Below are 18,651 nucleotides of genomic sequence, written 5' to 3' on the forward strand. Positions count from 1 at the left end.
CAGCCATGTCTGGGAAGTCACCTTCCATCTGTTGTACCCCTGAGTGAAGGGAGGTTGTAGAACTTCCCGGAATCCATACCCATCATCTACACGTTTGGACCAGAAGGCCAAGAATGAGAAGAGCAGTGATGCTATGTGGGAACAGCCAAGAGACCATGAAGACCCTTCACAGAAGCAGTAAAGCTTAGTGATCAGAGGCAAACTCCCTGGTGCCTCTGCGTTCTGGCTCTTGCACTTCACCTGGTGCAGTCACAGGCAGAAGATGTGGACTTGGCTGTGGAGGAATCTAAATAGTGATTTATAGAACCTAAACATGAACTAGGGACCATCTGGAACTGAGCTGTTTGTGGAGGCTGAGCATGAAAGCAAATGATATGATGGTGACTCCCCCAGAAGCTGGGGTGGTAGAATGAGAAAGGTCGGCCATATGCCATCAGGTGACCAACAGGTGTGGTCTGATGGGCTTGAGCAGGGTTATGCAGCAGGATGGATGCTCACACCTCCTTAGAAGGTGGTAAAAATTTTTTTTTAATTTGGTTGTTGTTTGTTTACTATGTTTTCTGCTCTAACAGAGAATTTCCCAGATTTCCCAATTTCAGGAGCCTCTTCTCTGACCCACTGCCCCTCCTTCAGCCAGGTGCTACTACTCACCTGCTGTCAGAAGGCAGCCCGGTGCACAGCACCTCTCAGATTTAAAAAGGCGGGCACATGGGGCGCCTGGGTGGTGCAGTCGGTTAAGCATCCGACTTCAGCCAGGTCATGATCTCGCGGTCCATGAGTTCGAGCCCCGCGTCAGGCTCTGGGCTGATGGCTCAGAGCCTGGAGCCTGTTTCCGATTCTGTGTCTCCCTCTCTCTCTGCCCTTCCCCCGTTCATGCTCTGTCTCTCTCTGTCCCCCAAAAAATAAATAAACGTTGAAAATAAATAAAAAAATAAAATAAAATAAAAAGGCAGGCACAGCTATGGACAGGTACCTCCCCAGACAGTGAAGTTATGTGATGGGACTCCATCCTTGAGAATGAGTCACACAGGTCCCCTCTAGCTCTGGCTTTGTCTTCTTTTGCAGTTAAGATCTGACTACAATATGAGTCTCTGCTCTTTTGCATTCTGACTCTGGACCCGGCCTCCTCTTCTGCTCTTGTGCGTGGCTCTGCGTGGCTGCCCATGTCCTCTTCGGTCCAGGTTCAGTGTTACCACTTCAGGGCTTAGGGCACACAGTGGCCTGGTCTCATTAGGTGACCAAGGTGGGCCCTTGGGCCCCTCACAGGGTCTGGGCTGCCCATACAGGTCCTGAGATATGGCCCTGCCTATAAGAAGGCAGATCAAAGTTTCCTGGTTGAGGCAGAGTCTCTCACATGAGGTGTCTATCTTCTCACTAGGGCCTTGTCTCTGCTACCCTGAGGTTGGGGAGATCTAGGCCCTGCTTCTACCCAAGTCCTTGTTTTACTGCTGCCACTGAATCTCTGGCTAACCCCCTGGAAGTAAATCATTCTGGGTCTCAGTTATCTCATATTTACAGTAAGGTTTCCCGATTCTCTAGCTGAAAATCTTTCAACTATACCATACCACAATTAAGAAAAAATCTAAACTTCAGAGGCCAAAAAAGGAGCCTTTAAGTTAAATTCTGGTTTAGATATACTATCTCAAGGCTCTCTGTTTTCTAATAAGTGTTTGCTGAAATGAATGTTTATTGAATTGAATGCAGCATATCAAGAGGCTTTAACGTGCATAAGGATTAGGAGGGTGTATTGAAAAGCATATTCCTAGGCCCTGTCCTTAGAGCTTCTGATGCCACTTGGGCCTAGGAGCATGCATTTTAACATGAGAAACTGAAGGGGACTTAGGTTTTGAAATAGACACTGGTGACTTTCTGGAGGCTAATTTACTGATGTGCATTAGGAAATTTAGAAACAGGTCATTTGACCTACTGATTCAATTCTAGGAATTTTCCCTAAGATGTCCACAAAAATTCATCCACAAGAATGTTTACAGATTGATAATAGCAGAGCATTACAGCCAATCAAAATGCCCATCAAAGGGGCGACTGGGTGACTCAGTCAGTTAAGCATCGGACTTCGGCTCAGGTCATGATCTCCCGGTTCCGTTTGTGGGCTTGAGTCCCGCATCTGGCTCTGTGCTGACAACTCAGAGCCTGGAGCCTGCTTCAGATTCTGTGTCTCCCTCTCTCTCTGCCCCTCCTCCATTCAGGCTCTGTCTCTCTCTCTCTCAAAAATAAGCATTTAAAAAAAATGCCCATCAAAAAAACCCAAAAAGGATAAATTAAGACATATCAATGCAAGGGAAACACAGACGTTAAAAATCAAAATTTCAGGGGTATGTGGGTGGCTCAGTCGGTTGAGTGTCCAACTTTGGCTCAGGTCACAATCTCACGGTTTGTGAGTTCAAGCCCCACTTTGGGCTAGCTGCTGACAGCTTGTCAGCAAAGAGCCTGTCAGGAAACACTGCCTCAGATCCTCTGTCTCCCTCTGTCTGCCTCTCCCTCACTTGTGCTCCTGCTCTCTCTCTCTCTCTCGAAAATAAATAAATAAATAAATAAATAAATAAATGAATAAATAAATAACATAACATAACATAACATAACATAACATAAAAAAAAATCAAATTTTCACAGGCCATTTAGTGACTTGGAGAAATACTTACAACATAATGGAAGTGAGGTAAGAAAAAACATAAAATACCATGTCAAATAATTTCTATATGTGAAAAACCGGAAAGAAATACATCAAAATGGTAATACAGAATTGTTACTTGTTTGTTGTATTACTGGAAGCTGTTGTTTTCTCCTTGATATTTTTCTGTATTTTCTATTTTTTGTATAGTAACTAGTTATGACTCTTTTTATCTGAAAAACAATGATAAGTATTTTAAAAGAAACAAAAAGGAATTCACCTCATGTAGGGTGAAAACGGAGGGAAGAGACTCCTCTTAGGAGTCCAGCCCAACCATGGCCTGGCTGCAGTAGAAGGACTCAGACTCTGGCTGGTGTCTGGGGTAAATTTCAAGCTACATTCTCTTTTGTGAAGTACCTTGGAATAGTTGATGCCAAGGAATTTGGATCAATGAGAAAATCCTTTCACTAGATACTGCTTTCCCCGCTACATTCCAAGATAACAGATGACAGGATCTGGGACATGGAGGGGAGTTCACAGTTTAAATGATACCTTCTTTACTGCTCTTGGGTTGAACTCATGCTTGTTGACTCTGTATAATCCCCCGCCCCATTAACACCAAACAGACAGACTGCACTCAGGCTTAGGGGCTTTGGGACAGGCGATGGACTCCATTCTCATTTGGGAGACACCACCCGACGTCAGTGCTTCTGTGGAGTGGTTTCAAAGCCTCCTGTGGTCAATGCACTGGGAGCCCCCTAAAATGCCAGGAAACACCATTTTTGTTTTTGGTTTTTTGGGTTTTTTTTGGCAGAGAGATAGCTCAAATCCATCCTGTCTCACAGATTTCAGTGACCCCCCCCCCCCCCCCCGGGTCAAACCTCTCTCTGAGTAACATTACAAGCCTCTTGGTTAGGCTTCTGGCCTATAGTCAAACCTTTCCGAATGACCTTGAAAATTTTATCCCACATGCTGTGGCTAGCTAGTGAGTGGTGCTAAGGATCTCAGATGAAAGTCAATTGAGAAAGACCAAAAAATGTTAAATGATGATACTTACAATATTAATACCAACAGTAAAAGTCAAAACACCAATGCTAACCATTATTATAATTATTTTCATCAGTATCTTGACTTGCTATACATTGTTCTAAGTTGCCCCAACCATTTTCCCCCCCAAACCATTTCATATATATTACTTTATTTATTCTGACAGAATCTCAGTTTTACATCCTTTAAAAATACCATTTTGGAGGCGGGAGGAAGCTTTCAAGTTCTGATGAAAAGCAGAGGCTTCTTGAGTTAAAAACAAAACCGTGAAGTCTTCAAGTATGGTGTTTTCCAACTTCGTTCTTGACAAGAAATCGGGGGATTTCAGCATGAGCAATTACAAAGCCCTATTACCATGAATTCTTAGCTTTGGTGAATATGACGTGGCCTTATTGCAAAATCCTCTAAGTGGAGTAAAAGAACATTCATAAATGCCGACCCAGTGTAAGAAGAGGGCTTGCATTTCTGTGCTATGAAAACTATAAAACCTCTGGGATTAAAAATAACCAACTGAGGGGCACCTGGGTGGCTCAGTTGGATGTCTGACTTCCACTCGGGTCATGATCTCACGGATCGAGCTCCACCACATCCGCCTCTACTATTGGCACAAAGCCCACTTCGGATCCTCTGTCCCTCCCCACCCCCCTGACCCTTCCCCCTCTCACACAGGCACATGCTCTCTCTCTGCCAAAAATAAACATTTAAAAATAAATAAATAGGGGCACCTGGATGGCTCAGTCAGTTAAACATCCCACTTCAACTCAGGTCATGATCTCACGGTTTTGTTCCTGAGTTCAAACCCCACGTCAGGCTCTGTGCCGACAGCTCAGAGCCTGGAGCCTGCTTCATTTCTGTGTCTCCCTCTCTCCCTGCCCCTCCCCCACTCACACGCTGTCTCTCTCTCTCAAAAAAATATAAGCATTAAAAATTAAAAAAATAAAACAAAAATAAAGTTAAAAAATAAAAATAATAAAAATAATCAACTGGTCTAGGCACTATCTATGTCAGCCTGCTGTGCACGTCCATGCCTGCTTATCACAGATTAATTGGTCCAGGCTAAGCTCTTTAGGTGACCTAAGCTCTGAAAAGACTACGGTGCCCCAAATTTTAATCATACCCCTCACGTGGAATAAACAGTTTTTTAAATAAGAAAATATAAAATTAAAGAGAAGTCTAATTTTTCCCATGATGTCTACTTTGACACTTTTTTGAAAATGTTGAAGATCAAAATATTTACCAAGTGTATACCTTGTCACCCCTGCCGTGTTGGTGTGTTTGTGAGGTCACTCAGCGTGCTGTAACAACACTGTGGAGGGGTCACGCTGACAGTATGAAATTTTGATATGGCGATTACACACCCCTCCCTTTCATGCTATCAATACAGGTAGACAGGAGTAATCAGGAGATTGACCCCAGCCCACCCCCTCCACACACACACTCATATGTCACTTCCTACGTACTTAGTGCTCTGAGAAGTCACTACCACATGGCGGTTGAAATTTATCAACTGGGACTGCTGAGTCTCCCAAGTAAATGGACCCTGACATCTTTCCTTCTTGAATGGCCTTTGGCCTTGCCCTTCCTGGCTGACTCCATTAGACAGGGGCTTCCAGCAACAGATCATCCCCACCTGGCTCTAGCTTTGGAAACCTAGCATTTGTTCTCAACTTACTCCTTTGGCTGCACCCTTCTAAGCAGGCCCATTCAACTTGGTCTTATCTTTAGCTTCCTCCACCAGCCCAGCCAGCTTTCAGTTCAGTAGATACTTCCAGGACAAACCCAAGGCACAGCAAATGAACTCTGAGAGACTGAAGCATTTTTGCAACAATTCAACTTACTCTACTCCACTTCTCCTTAGACCATTCCTGATGTGAGAGCACTGGGCAGCGGCAGAGGTGAGGCAGCAGTGATAGGAGACTAGGCCAGGCACCAGTCTCCATGAGAGCCCTAGAGGCTGTGTCAAACTGGCCAGTAGCTGCCTTACCACACAATGGACAATGTGTGCTCTTCAGGGTGTGGGTGTGGGCCTCAGAAATGTCAAGTCCAGGGGCAAAATACAATCAGAAACCAGGGTATCTAGCCAGATATTGACAACAGAACTACAGAACTATCTCAGGCAAAGACTCAGGCAAAGTCCATTTTTAGTACATGCCCTGCTGAAGCAAGCATGTTAAGTCCGTTTTTACTGGAGGTCTTTATGCTGCCCTTGGGGCATCATAAGGTACCCACCATATGGTTTCTGATATTTACCAGCAGGGGAATTCTGCACTAAGACCAACAATGGTGAAAAGGCTACATAAAACATAAAATTAGCTCAGAGTTCCCTAAGCAGGGATTATACCCTTACCACTCATTATTTCAGTACATGTTTTGAAACTTTCCCTGAAAAGAAAAAACTAGAATTGTGTATCAAATCCTTAGGGTTGCACTAATCTCTCCAGCCTGAGCCTTTTGAATCTATTTTTAAATGTTTCTCTAATAACTTGGTTTGAAGATCTCATTTCAGTCAGGGATCCTACCCCTTACCCCGATCACACACCTAAGATTAAAACACTTGCCAAGATCCGGAGTAGATCAGGCAGGATAGCTTCCCAAAGTTCCCGGAAGCAGACAGAACCATGAGCTAAAGAAACCACGAGCTTTCCAATAGACTACTGGGGCTCAAAGTTGGGGGAACAGAATTCTGTTGGACAATTCCAACTAGCATGACTAGACCCAGAAGCAGGAAACAATGCCAGAATGATCCTAGACCAAGAGGACCCTGGAGGGGAAAATAAGGGAAAGAATGTCCTTCCTCACGTACTGGTCACTGGCAGCATGGTAGTGCTCATAGAAAGGCTCAGGGTTGGAAAGAACAGAGGCATCTTAAAAAATCTCACCCACTGCTCCTTGCCCATATGGCTAGATTTTACCTAAGAGAGTCAGTCAGAGAATACTAAATATCTGATAATTTTTTGCTTCTTCCACTAATTCATTCTGCTATCTTATCCTTGAGCATCTCTAAGCTCTTTATTATGCTGTGCCAGAGAGGACAACCTCTTATCCAGAAACTCTCTAGACCATTGCTGGGAAGTGGCTGCCTCCCTGGGAACTACATTTCCCAGATCCCTTTGCAGTTAGCCATGGTCATGTGACTGAGTTTTAGTCAACCAAATGTGAATAGAAGTGTTGTACATCCCTTCTAGGCATGGCCTGTGAAAACCTCCCCTCTGCTCTTATTCACACTCTTCTTCTCTTTCACTGGGGAGTGGAGACAGTCCTGATGGCCTTGAAAATCACATGCTGCAGAAGGTGGAGCCTCTTTCCATCTGTATCTCTGAATGCATGTGTGAAAGAGAGTTGCCCCACTATACTGTCACGTGAGCAAGAAATAAACTTCTGTTGTGTTTGAGCCATTATACATTTTTCAGTCTACTATAGCAGTTAGCATATCCTAACACTTACATGTCCTTTTTGATGTAGTTGTTTTTGTGTGTGTGCGGAAGTTCCCATGCCTTCTCCCCTTTCCTTAAATTTTACTATAAACCAAGAGAACAGAATTAGTGAATTTAAATTTAAGCAGCCATTAGGGACAAATGACACTCACCAAATTAGTGGTCACAGCATTCAGATCTTACAGCCAGAAGAACAGTAATTTAGCAGAATCTCACATCGACAACCTGATGCATTAAATTAAAACAAAAAGTAAACGTAAGATGTACAAAATGAATATATTAGAATTACAAAACAAATATAGGGTTACTTTCCAAGAGTGTTGTCAGACTACAAAGGAATTTGCCACTGTTTTCCAGTGAATGACAAGCTTCTCCGTTGCCTTTAAAATAAGATTTATTTTTTTAATACATCCCCCTCTAATCATTATAAAACAGAATTTATAAAGAACAATTCTACTCTGCTAAGTAAGCTATTCAAAGACTAAATGCTGACTCAGGGGATGACACTGGAGGCTAGGAGCACTGGGTATGATTTCTATGCCTATGTGCTCTGCAGTTCTTATGTACACATTTAAACTTCTCTCTCAGGAACTTAACTTTCTTGGTTAGGAACTTCCAGAGCTTGTAAAATTATAGGCTGTGCAAAGACTTAAGTTTTTTAGGTGACATTAAAACAGATATCAGAGATACACTAGATCTGTCTTTGTGTTTAGTATCATTCCAGATGCAATAGCCCAAGCAGGAATTAAAATAAGCACTCTATAAACACGGTGATGAAACAATGGAGGTGCGCGCACCAAAACAATCAGAAGCAACCAGAAACACGCTCTGTGAAGGCGGCAGGTTGTGGATGTTTTCTTATGAGACCTGCCATCTTTTACCAGGTTAAGTGCAAAACTACAAGTGGGCGACATAGGGGACGTATTTGCCTAGAACAGGCTTTCTTTTTATGTCTGATTACTCGGTTTAAGATTCAGGAAGCAAAGAGTTCAGAACTCTGAACAAACATTCTGGCAGTCCAAAACAGAGCACCAGGGCTCCGGGAGGAGGAAGAGGAGACAAAACAAGAAGGTTGATGGGGGAAGGCACGACTTGAGCCATTTCCCCCAGGGTATCAGCCTATGTGTATGTATACATATATATATATATATATATATTTTTTTTTTTTTTTTTTTTGAGAGGAAATGCATTCTTGTCTGGTCCTGTGAAAAGAGAGAGATCAGATAAAATCGCTTTGGTGCTATATTTGGAGGGTCTCCCAAATGTAGTCCCCACCACCTCCCTCTGGGCTGGGGCCTGCCAAGCCGCAGGTGTCAGGAAACAAGATGGCGCCACACAGTGTAGGGTGCTGAGTGAGAGGGGCAGGGGTGGGCCTTCACTTACTCGGAGATGCTGGCTCCTCTGAAACCCAAACGCTGCCAACTCCCTGGGCTCAGGAGTTAAAACCGCTTTCTTGCTCTGGGTTCTTCACTTCTTGTTGAGATCAGCTCCACATATTTTTCTGATGATGTCACCCATTCTGACTTCCTACATTTTGAAAGTTGATCTACAAGCAAAACCTTCCATAAGGCTAAAAAAAAAAAAAAAAAGAAAAAGAAGAAGAAAAGAAAGGTGTGTTGTGAGGAGATGGAGAGGAGGAGGAGAGAGGCAGTTGCCTCCTTATTTTGAGATTTGCTGCAGCTGCGAGTGCCACTCCCCAGCCAGTTTCCTGGCTGCAGAGGGAGGCCAGTGGCCGGGCGTGGGTGACGTCAGGGCCAGGCCTGAGTCATCGCCAGCGGCCTGGCTGCCCTGCCACTCGGAAGGGGACAAAAGGAACCTTTGATGTCCAGAGGCCCTCCTCTCGGCACACTCGCCTGTACAGAGCAGCAAGCCAGGAGAACATTCCTGCTGTCTCTCCACCCCCAGCCGCCCTTCCTACTTCCGGAACAGTCCCAGGCAGATTCAAGAAGGCCTCCCCCAAGGGACGTCACCCTCCTGCATGGCAGAGGCATGGCCACGCTCTGTCAAAGAGAGAAGCAGAAGAGGGCGTTTCTCTGGGGATTTCTTACCTCTCCCTCTGGCATTCCCCCTTTTCCTTGTGGTGCTGCCTTAACCAGGGAGTCGAGACGGTATTAAAAGACATGTGAAGAGATGGAAGGTGCTCTTGTCACATTCCCTAGACAGTATCTGGTGGTCAGTGCCTTTATGCCATGGCCCTGGACCTCAGCTCCTTGTCTCTGAGTGCCAGTGTGAGCCTGCACGTCCTGGATTTAAGAGAGGACCATTCTTTAAAAGGGTTTTTATATCCCAGTGCTGGCATGGGACTCAGTAAATATATGGTGAATGAATGAATTTTGATACATTTAGATGATAATTCTTTTTAAAATTTTTGAGAGAGAGAGAGAGAGCACGTGCACATGTATGAGCAGGGAGGGGACAGGGAGGGGGCAGAGGGAGAGCAGGGGAGAGAATCCCAAGCAGCCTCCATGCTGTCAGCATGGAGCCTGACGCGGGGCTTGATCTCATGAACCATGAGACCGTGACCTGAGCCGAAATCAAGAGTCGGATACTTAACTGAATGAGCCACCCAGGTGCCCCTAGATGATAATTTTAGAATAAAATAGTAGAAAACATATACTGAATACTTGCACTGAATGTTCAAGCCTCTGTGCTAAGTGCTTTACAAAGATGATTTCATTTATTGTTATCATCATGACGAAGCTATAAGGTTAGGTACTATTATTCTTCCCTATTCTATTGATGGGAAAATGATGCTCAGAGAGATTAAGAGACTTCTCTAAAGTCTCACACTAGTTAATGGCAGAGCCTGGATCATCTGATCTCAAATCCTGTGTTCTGAATCACCATGCTGAGTGGCTGAAGTGAATGTGTGAACAATGACCAAGGGCAGCCTGTTCAGGTGAGCAAAGGGTAATGATGGGGCTTGAAATCATTCCACAAGGAAGTAGTGGAATTAGGGATGGTCTGTCTAGGGAAGTAGGCCTCATGTCCTCTCAATGGGTCAACACAAGGTCTGGGATAGCCAGAGTGGTCAGGAAGGCAGGTTCATTGTCAGGTCCCAGTGGGGGTAAGAAGCTGGGATGGGGAGACAAAGTCAGGGAGGTCTGGCGGCGTGTGGTGGATGCAGGGTATGGGAGAACCGTGGACTGGGTATCTCAGAGGGGCTGAGGCCCGGTATTGTCTTTGTTGCCTCCTGGACTCATGGGAATACGTGGGAGGTCAGTGCAGCTAAAGGCACTGCTTGTCTGGGACAGGCAAGAAGACTAGAGCGAAGAAAAACAAGATAGCTCTCAAAGACTCCAAGGCCTAGAGAAGGAGTTAGAACAAAGGCGTGTTTCAAGTACAAGGCGGGGCTGGAGGTGACAGGGACAGAGCTGGACCTGACAGGGGCAGTGACTGCCCTTAGCACTGCTCTACCAGGAATCAGCTGCCTTTCTGAGACAGAGTGTGAGTCCTAGCAGTGGCTGTGTTCAAGCCAAGGTGAGGTGGGTTGGCCAGAGGAGAACATCTGCTTATGGGGGTATCTGGGCCCAGGATAAAGATGACCTTGGAGGTACCTTCTCCTTCTGGGCTTTATGATTGTGGTTTGTACTTTTCCATGGTTCTCCTAGAGTAAATGTCGCATTCCAAGAGGAAGACAAATGCCAGGAATTTCCAGCCCCTTGCAGAAGTAGGGAGGGAGATGTCAGTGGCCTCCTCAATAATGCCATTCCATGGCTTTCCTCCCCACTGTGGTTATGAGACCCCTCTCCCTGGCTCAGGAGATCGATGCCTCTGGTAGCTGGGGACATCATGTTGCCACCTTGTTCCTGGGAGTTCTGCCAGTTGCCACTCTGAGGAATTACACTTGTGCTGTGGGTTCTGACTCCCCAGGCAGGTGGAATTAGCAAAGGTGAATTTTGGAAGAGAGGAAGCCACATGCTTTTAATTAAGGGAGCAGCAACAACTGATCAGGGTCATTGTCAACGTCCACGCAGAGCCTGACCTTGGGCTGAGGAGAGCACTTTAAGTTCCAGGCATTTTTGGCAGAAGGCTTGGGTTTTTTTTTTTTCCCCTTGGTTCTCTGTAGAAAATGCCTTTTGGGCATCTCCCCACTCTGCTTCCCCAAAGGCTTGGTGGCCTTGCTTGCTTCACATACACAGGTGTTTATTTCTCTAATAAGACAAAGAGAGGCTTATTATTTTTTCATTCTACCTTGCGGGGCCAGGATAATGTGAAGACAAAAGGAAAAAAAAGGGAAATGATGAGTAAGCTTCAGTGAGATACAAAGCCTGGCACTGTGTGTTCTGGGATTGATCCTAATAGGATAAAATCAGAATTGGGCAAAACATCTACTGGGGGACCCAGAGAAGTAAGTACAGTGACACCCCCTAACCTCTACCCCATCTAGAGAATCCTTTGTTACAACAAATGCAGTTATATACTGGTAATCAAAAAATACATCAATAAAACCTTTACAGGTTCAAGAAATTCCTCAAAGACTTTTCTATACTTGCTGCCTCCAATTTTTTTCATCTCATGCACTTTTTAAAAACACAATTTATTAAGATATAATTTACATACCATAAGGTTAACCCACTTAAAGTGTACAAGTCAATGGATTTTAGTATATTTACAGAATTGTGTGACCTGTAATCTAATTTTAGAAGCTTTTTTATCACCCCAGAAAGAAACTACATGCCCATTAGTAGTCACTCTCACTCACGCCACCCCTCACCCCCCTGTCCTAGGCAAACATTAACCTTCTCTCTGTCTCTATAGATTTGCATCTTCCGGACATTTCATATAAATGGGATCATATAGTATGTGGTCTTTTGTGTCCGGCTTCTTTCACTTAGCATAATATTTTCACAGTTCATCCATGTTGTAGAATATATCTGTACTTCATTCCCCTTTTTCAGTTTGTTTGTTTGTTTATTTATTTTAACTTTTTTTTAGTAAGCTCTAGGCGTAGCATGGGGCTGGGAACCATGACCCCAAGATCAAGGCCGCATGTTCCACCAACCGAGCCAGCCAGGCACCCCTGTACTTCATTCCTTTTTAGGCCCAAATAATATCCCATTGTGTGGATGTGCCACATTTTGTTCATCCATACATCAGATGATGGACATTTGGGTTGTTTCCATTTTTGACTGTTGTGAATAATGTTGCCATGAATATTCCAGTACAAGCTTTTGTGTGGACGTATGTTTTCATGTCTCTTGGGTGGATACCAAGGAGTAGAAGTGCTGGGCTGGGTTGTGACTCGATGTTTGACATTTTAGTACATGGGCTGCGAAGCAAGCATCCTGTTTAACATCTTGAGGAGCTGCCAGACTGTTTTCCAAAGTGCGCCATTTTACATTCCCACCAGCCATGTGTGAGAGTTCTGATTTCGGCGCATCCTCACAACACAATTCTTGTCTATCTTTTTGATTCTAGCCATCCCAGTGGTTTTGATGTGGTATCTCATTGTGCTTGTGATTTACATCCCCCTAATGACTAATGATGTTGAGCATCTTTTCATGGGCTTACTGGTCATTTGCATGTCTTCTCTGGGGAACTGTTTGTTCAAATCCTTTGTCCATTTTTAAATTGGATTATTTGTCTTTATACATTCTGGATACAAATCCCTTATCAGAAATATGCTTTATAAATATTATCGCCCTGTCTGTGGGTTGTCATTTCACTTTATTTATGATACTCTTCGAAGGAGAAAGGTTTTTAATACTGATGAATTCCCTTTATGAATCTTCTGTTACATCACTTGTACTTTTTGGTGTCAAACCTGAGAAACCATTGTCCAATCCAAGGTCATAAAGATTTATACCCAAGTTTTCTTCTAACATAGTTTTATTTTATTTAAAAAAATTTTTAATGTTTATTTATTTTTGAGAGAGAGAATCAGAGCATGAGCGGGAGAAGGGCAGAGAAAGAGGGAGATGCAGGCTCCAGGCTCCAAGCTATCAGCACAGAGCCTGACATGGGGCTCAAACTCATGAGCCTTGAGATCATGACCTTAGCTGAAGTCGGATGCCCAACTGACTGAGCCACCCAGGTGCCCCAATATTATTTTATTTTAAAAAATGTTTATTTACTTATTTTGAGGGGAAAAGGGGAGGGGCAGAGAGAGAATCCTAAGCAGGCTCTACGCTCAGCATGGGGCTCAATCTCACAAATGTGAGATCATGACCTGAGCCGAAATCAATAACTGGACGTTTAACTGAGCCACCCAGGCACCCCTAATAGATTAATAGTTATAGTTCTCACATGTAGGTCTATGATCCACTTTCTATAGTATAAGGTAGGGATCCAAAGTCATTATTTTCCTGTGGATATCCAGAATCATTTGTTGAAAAATTATTTTCACAAGAACTCTAAACATCTAAAACTGTTCTAAAATACAAAGTTTATTTTATTTTACTTTATTTTATTTATTTATAAACTGTATTTATTTACTTATTTTTGAGAGGGAGGGAAAGAGCATAAGTGGGGGAGGGACAGAGAGAGAGGGAGGCACAGAATCCAAAGCAGGCTCCAGGCTCCAAGCTGTCAGCACAGAGCCTGATGCAGGGCTCAAATTGATGAACTGTGAGATCATAACATGAGCCGAAGTTGAACACTTAACTGACTGAGCCACCTAGGTGCCCTCAAAGCTTATTTTAAAAAACAGTCCATTCTTTCCCACATTTAATTGTCTCGGCCCCTTTGTCAAAAATCAACTGACTATAAATAGTTGCTAATTCTGGACTCTTAATTCTATTCCATGGATCTGTCTGTTCTTATGCTAGCACCACACTGTTTTGATTACTATAGCTTCATAATAAGTATGAAATCAGACAGGATGAGTCCAACTTTGTGCTTTTTCAAGACTGTTTTGGGGGCACCTGGGTGGCTCAGTCGGTTAAGCGTCCGACTTCGGCTCAGGTCATGATCTTGTGGTCTGTGGGTTTGAGCCCCGCGTCAGGCTCTGTGCTGACACCTCAGAGCCTGGAGCCTGTTTCAGATTCTATGTCTCCCTCTTCCTCTTACCCTCCCCTGTTCATGCTCTCTCTCTCTCTCTCTGTCTCAAAATTAAATAAATGTTAAAAAAAAAATTAAGAAAAAAAAAGACTGTTTTGGCCAGTCTGGATCCCTTGCATTTCTATTTGATTTCTAGGATTATCTTCTCAATTTCTACAAAAAAATCCAGCTGGGCTTTTTTTTTTTAATTGTTTTTTTAAACGTTTATTTATTATTGAGAGACAGACAGACACAGAGTGTGAGCAGGGGAGGGGTAGAGAGAGAGGGAGACACAAAATTGGAAGCAGGCTCCAGGCTCTGAGCTATCAGCACAGAGCCCAATGCGGGGCTCAAACTCACCAACCATGAGATCATGACCTGAGCCAAAGTCGGTCACTTAACCAACTGAGCCACCCAGGCGCCCCTATTCCAGCTGGGATTTTGACAGAGACTGTGTTCTACCTGTAGATCGGTTTAGGGAGTATTCCCATTTTAACAATATTAAGTCTTCTGATCCGTGAAACTGGGAAGCCTTTCCATATATTTAGATCTTTAATTTCTCTCAACAATGTTTTACCATTTTGGCGTACAAGTCTTATATTCCTTTCGTTAAATCCTATCCTAATTATTTTATTCTTAATTGATATTATTTATATTGGAAATAATCTTTGTTCATGGACTTGTTAAGAGCTTTGGAAGTTGACAGACCTAAGTTTCAGTACTGGCTCCACTAGTTCTTAGTTATATGACTTTAAGGTTACTTAGCCTGTATCAGCCTCCTTTATTTTTTTAATCTGGAAAAAAAGGAAATAATAATACCACCTGCTGGGTTTGTTATGAAAATTAAATAAGATAATGCTTATGTGACCCTCTTGAGACCATAACCCACATGGGCCAGTCTCAGGGTGATGTTACAATCTAAGAAACCCAGTCTGGTCACCAAAAAATAATTTCAAATTAATTCATATTCAATACTTGCATTTCTCAAGCACCATATAGAGCCCCCTGCAAGCCTTCTTAACATCCTTTTCCCCGTCTTATCCAAACTCCTTATACCCAAAAGCTTTGGCCTTGCCTTCTTTCTCCCAAGCTCCCTAGCAAGTTTTTCTCCCACCCTAACCAATGCTGCTCTAATTCTTCTACTTCTGTCCTGTTCTTCTGATAGGTAAGGGGAAGAAAGTGGACAGGCAAAGCCAGAATTCTTTTTAGCATTCAGGACAAAAAGAAAACCAGGGAACTCTCAAACTTTGTTTGTATCACCATTCACATAAAGTGCTCAGTGCAACATCTGATAAGGGCTCAATAAATGTTGGGTTTTAATTTTTATTATGGTGTTGGTTATATTATACCTATCTATACTTCATGTTAATGGAGCAGGGTTTAGATCGTGACCTCTGAGAATCCAGCTGGGAGGCTACTGCTCAGTGGCCCATCCTCATTCATTTAGATGAATTCGGGATTATTGCTTTCACTTCCTCTTCCTGAACCATTCCCCAAAGAATCAGCTCCTAGAAAATTGTAAAAGAATTCATCCTCGAGGCTCCCTGAGTAATGTTTGGCGGTCGTATCTCCTGTTTCTTCCCTAGCCTAGGACCAGGACTCCATCCTCCACAAAAACTTCTAGGACAGTGTTTTTAAAACTGCAGGTCAGTACCCACTATTTATTGGGTCAGAACCAGAGTGAGCTTCAAGTGACAAAATAAAACAGAAGAATTCAAGTACATTACAAGACTTTTGTTTTGGTTTTATAATATGGGTGCGAGCTGGGTCTCTCTGTGAAACATATTTGTCACTGTGGTTCAGGATTTTTAAAGTCTGAGAAACAAGTGTTGGAGTAGATCTTTCACTTTCATTAAGGTGTTCAAGCAACTCCTAAGAGCATAAAGGGGTCTGTCCATTTGGATGGGGATCAAAACCTTAAGTCCCAGGGATGAAGTTCCATCAGCAGTGAAGGATTTGGGGGCGTTAAGGCCTTTTTCTATAATTTATAAGAGTTGGTGGAGGATTATTGCTGTTGCCTTTGCAGACCTCTTCCACCCATCCCCCATGCACCCCTCCCCCCCCATGCTCACTCTTAGTCACCATCTCCTTTTGCCCGCATAATACCTGAAAATCCACACCCTGAACTTGTAAGGGGCTTTCTATTCCTCAATGCTCTTTCACATACACCACCTCATTTGATTTTCACAAGTATTCCATGGAATTGACAGGTCAGATCCAAACCCTTGCTTGACCAAATAATTCCATGTGTGACCTTAATCTCTCGGCTTATCTCCTTAGCTGCTATATCTAACCAGAAAGGTTAAGAGACGTGGCCAATGTCTCACAGCCTGGAAGTGGCAGGACCAAGAAGAGAACCCAGTCCTTGACCTCCTATCCTGGTTGTCCCATGGGCTCTCTTCATGGAGACACAAAACTTCTTTTTAGTAATATTATTCATCTGACTGCTTTATGAAGAATGTTTAAAGAAGCAAAGAACACTTCACTCTCTTCCACCATATCTAAAAACACCGACTTTTATGGCACAAACCACAAGGCAAACAGCTCTACATGCCTTGTGGGTAAAGGTTATAGCTCTCAACATCAAAGACTATTTATTAAAGGCTGGGCCCTCCAAATCAGAGACAACAAAGTCCACAAGTAGAGGAAAATAAGGTTCCCCAAGGTCTCTTCTGTCCTTTGTGTTGCCGAGTGTCCCCTCTAGTGGCTCTGGAGGAAAACAGCTTCTGGAAAACATTCATAGATTCCATATTGGTGAAATCAGACAGTGTTAGATATTTAAGGGAACTTGGTTCAAGGTGTCCCATCAGTAATGAGAAATTGAAAACTAGAGCAGTGGTTCTCACCCTGGGCTGATTCTGCCCCCAGGGAATGTCTGGCAACTTGTGTAGACATTTCTGGCTGTCATTTGACTGGGGATGGGTGGTGCTACTATCATGGGTAGGTAGAATCCAGGGATACTGCTAAACATCCTATACTACACGGGACAACCCCTCACAACTGAGGAAGTGGCCTCGATGCCCCCAAGTCCTTCACTACTGATGGAATTTCATCCCTGGGACTTAAGGTTTCTATCCTCATCCAAATAGAAAGACCACCTGCAGGTGTGTTACTATTATGCTCTTACGAGTTATTTCAACATCTTAATTATCTGGTCCCAAATGTCAATAGTGCTGAGGTGGATTAATGATATGTGATCTACCCAAGGATCTGAAGCTTCCCCTCCCCAAAGCTTTACTGAGATGTCACCGACATATAACTAAAGACTTGCAGCTTTATTCACAGCTTTTGATGGCTTGGGCTATGTGCTCTCTTTCTTTTGATTTCTTTTGGAATGGTTTTCTTAGAATTGTGAAAAATTCAAAAGTTATATATGCTCATAATATGGTTATACTTGAGATATTCATCCACTTCTCCATGTGCACACCAAGACAAGCAACCAATCCACACACAGGGGTTTCTTTTAACTTTGCCTGTTATATAAACGTTGAATTAACACACATTACTTTACAACTTACTTTTTTTATGTAATAAATTGTGAATATCCCTTCAGGTCCAAAATAAGAATCTCCTATATGTTTATAGAAGTTCAGAATGATCAGTACTGTGGACTCCAAGGAGCTAATATAGCCTATGAGGGACATTAAATAACCCTGAACCATGCAGTGTGTGTCTTTAGTATCTCTGACACTTGACATTTCACTTTTTTTGTAGATCGCTGGGCTCAGGATTAGAATCTTTGATAGGCCATGCTATCTAACTAGGAATGAGTAACATCCTTTTGTTGTCTTTGATTTAATATAACAGATTTTTCAAGGCATAGTAAGTAATCCTGCTTTTCTGTTGACTGTGGTACTATAAAACTTCCTTTTATAACAAATATACGTGTACTGATTGATTTTATGTCAACTTGACTGGATCATGGGGTGCCTGCTTATTTGGCTAAACATTATTTCTGGGTGTGTCGGTGAGAATGTTTCTGGGTGGGATTAGCATTTGAATCTATACATTGAGTGAAGCAGATGGCCCTCTGCCACGTCGGTGAGCATCATACAATCTGTTGAGGGCTTAGAACAAAACGGCGGAGGCAGGGAGAATTTGGTCTCACTCCGCCTGATGACCTGGGTCACTGGTATTCTCCTGCCCTGAGACTGAGACTTACACCATGGTCTCTCCTGCTTCTCAGAACTATACCACAGGCTTTCCTGGGTCTACAGCTTGCAGATGATAGAGCATGTGACTGCGTAGCCTCCATAATCATGTAAGCCAATTCCTCATAATAAATATTCTGTGTATATGTATCCTATTATGTATATATGCACATATATGTATACTATTAATGCATATATAATGTAAATATGAATCCTATTAATTCTGTTTCTCTGTAGAATCCTGGAGCCAAGTCAAATAAAAATATTTTAATGATGTAAGACTGATTTAAGTTTGGGGAAGAGTGCTCAAACTCATTTGTGGTATGGCCAACCATGTTGCTCAATCATTCCCTTCTGATAGACAAAGGGTTTTTTCCCCAGGTATTTGTTTCTTTTGTCAAAAGAGATA

At 43.1% G+C, this 18,651-nt stretch overlaps 1 protein-coding gene across 12 annotated transcripts in view; it reads right to left on the reverse strand.

Annotated features, from left to right (window-relative positions):
• Positions 1–18,651, reverse strand: part of ZBTB38 (zinc finger and BTB domain containing 38) — a 170,665-nt gene that overhangs the window by 103,510 nt on the left and 48,504 nt on the right. For 9 of the 12 annotated variants that reach the window (XR_003420931.2, XR_001431808.3, XR_003420930.2 and 6 more), the window contains 2 exons: positions 8,494–8,680; positions 7,263–7,335 (listed from right to left, as the gene is read on the reverse strand). The gene's annotated coding sequence lies outside the window, so the exon portion shown is untranslated. Of the gene's footprint in view, positions 1–7,262; positions 7,336–8,493; positions 9,004–9,158; positions 9,317–18,651 lie in introns of those variants that run through there. The other 3 variants (XM_053221380.1, XM_015083216.3, XM_053221379.1) reach the window with 2 other exon arrangements.

Source organism: Acinonyx jubatus, chromosome C2, assembly GCF_027475565.1.
Source record: "Acinonyx jubatus isolate Ajub_Pintada_27869175 chromosome C2, VMU_Ajub_asm_v1.0, whole genome shotgun sequence".
Classification (NCBI taxonomy): domain Eukaryota; kingdom Metazoa; phylum Chordata; class Mammalia; order Carnivora; family Felidae; genus Acinonyx; species Acinonyx jubatus.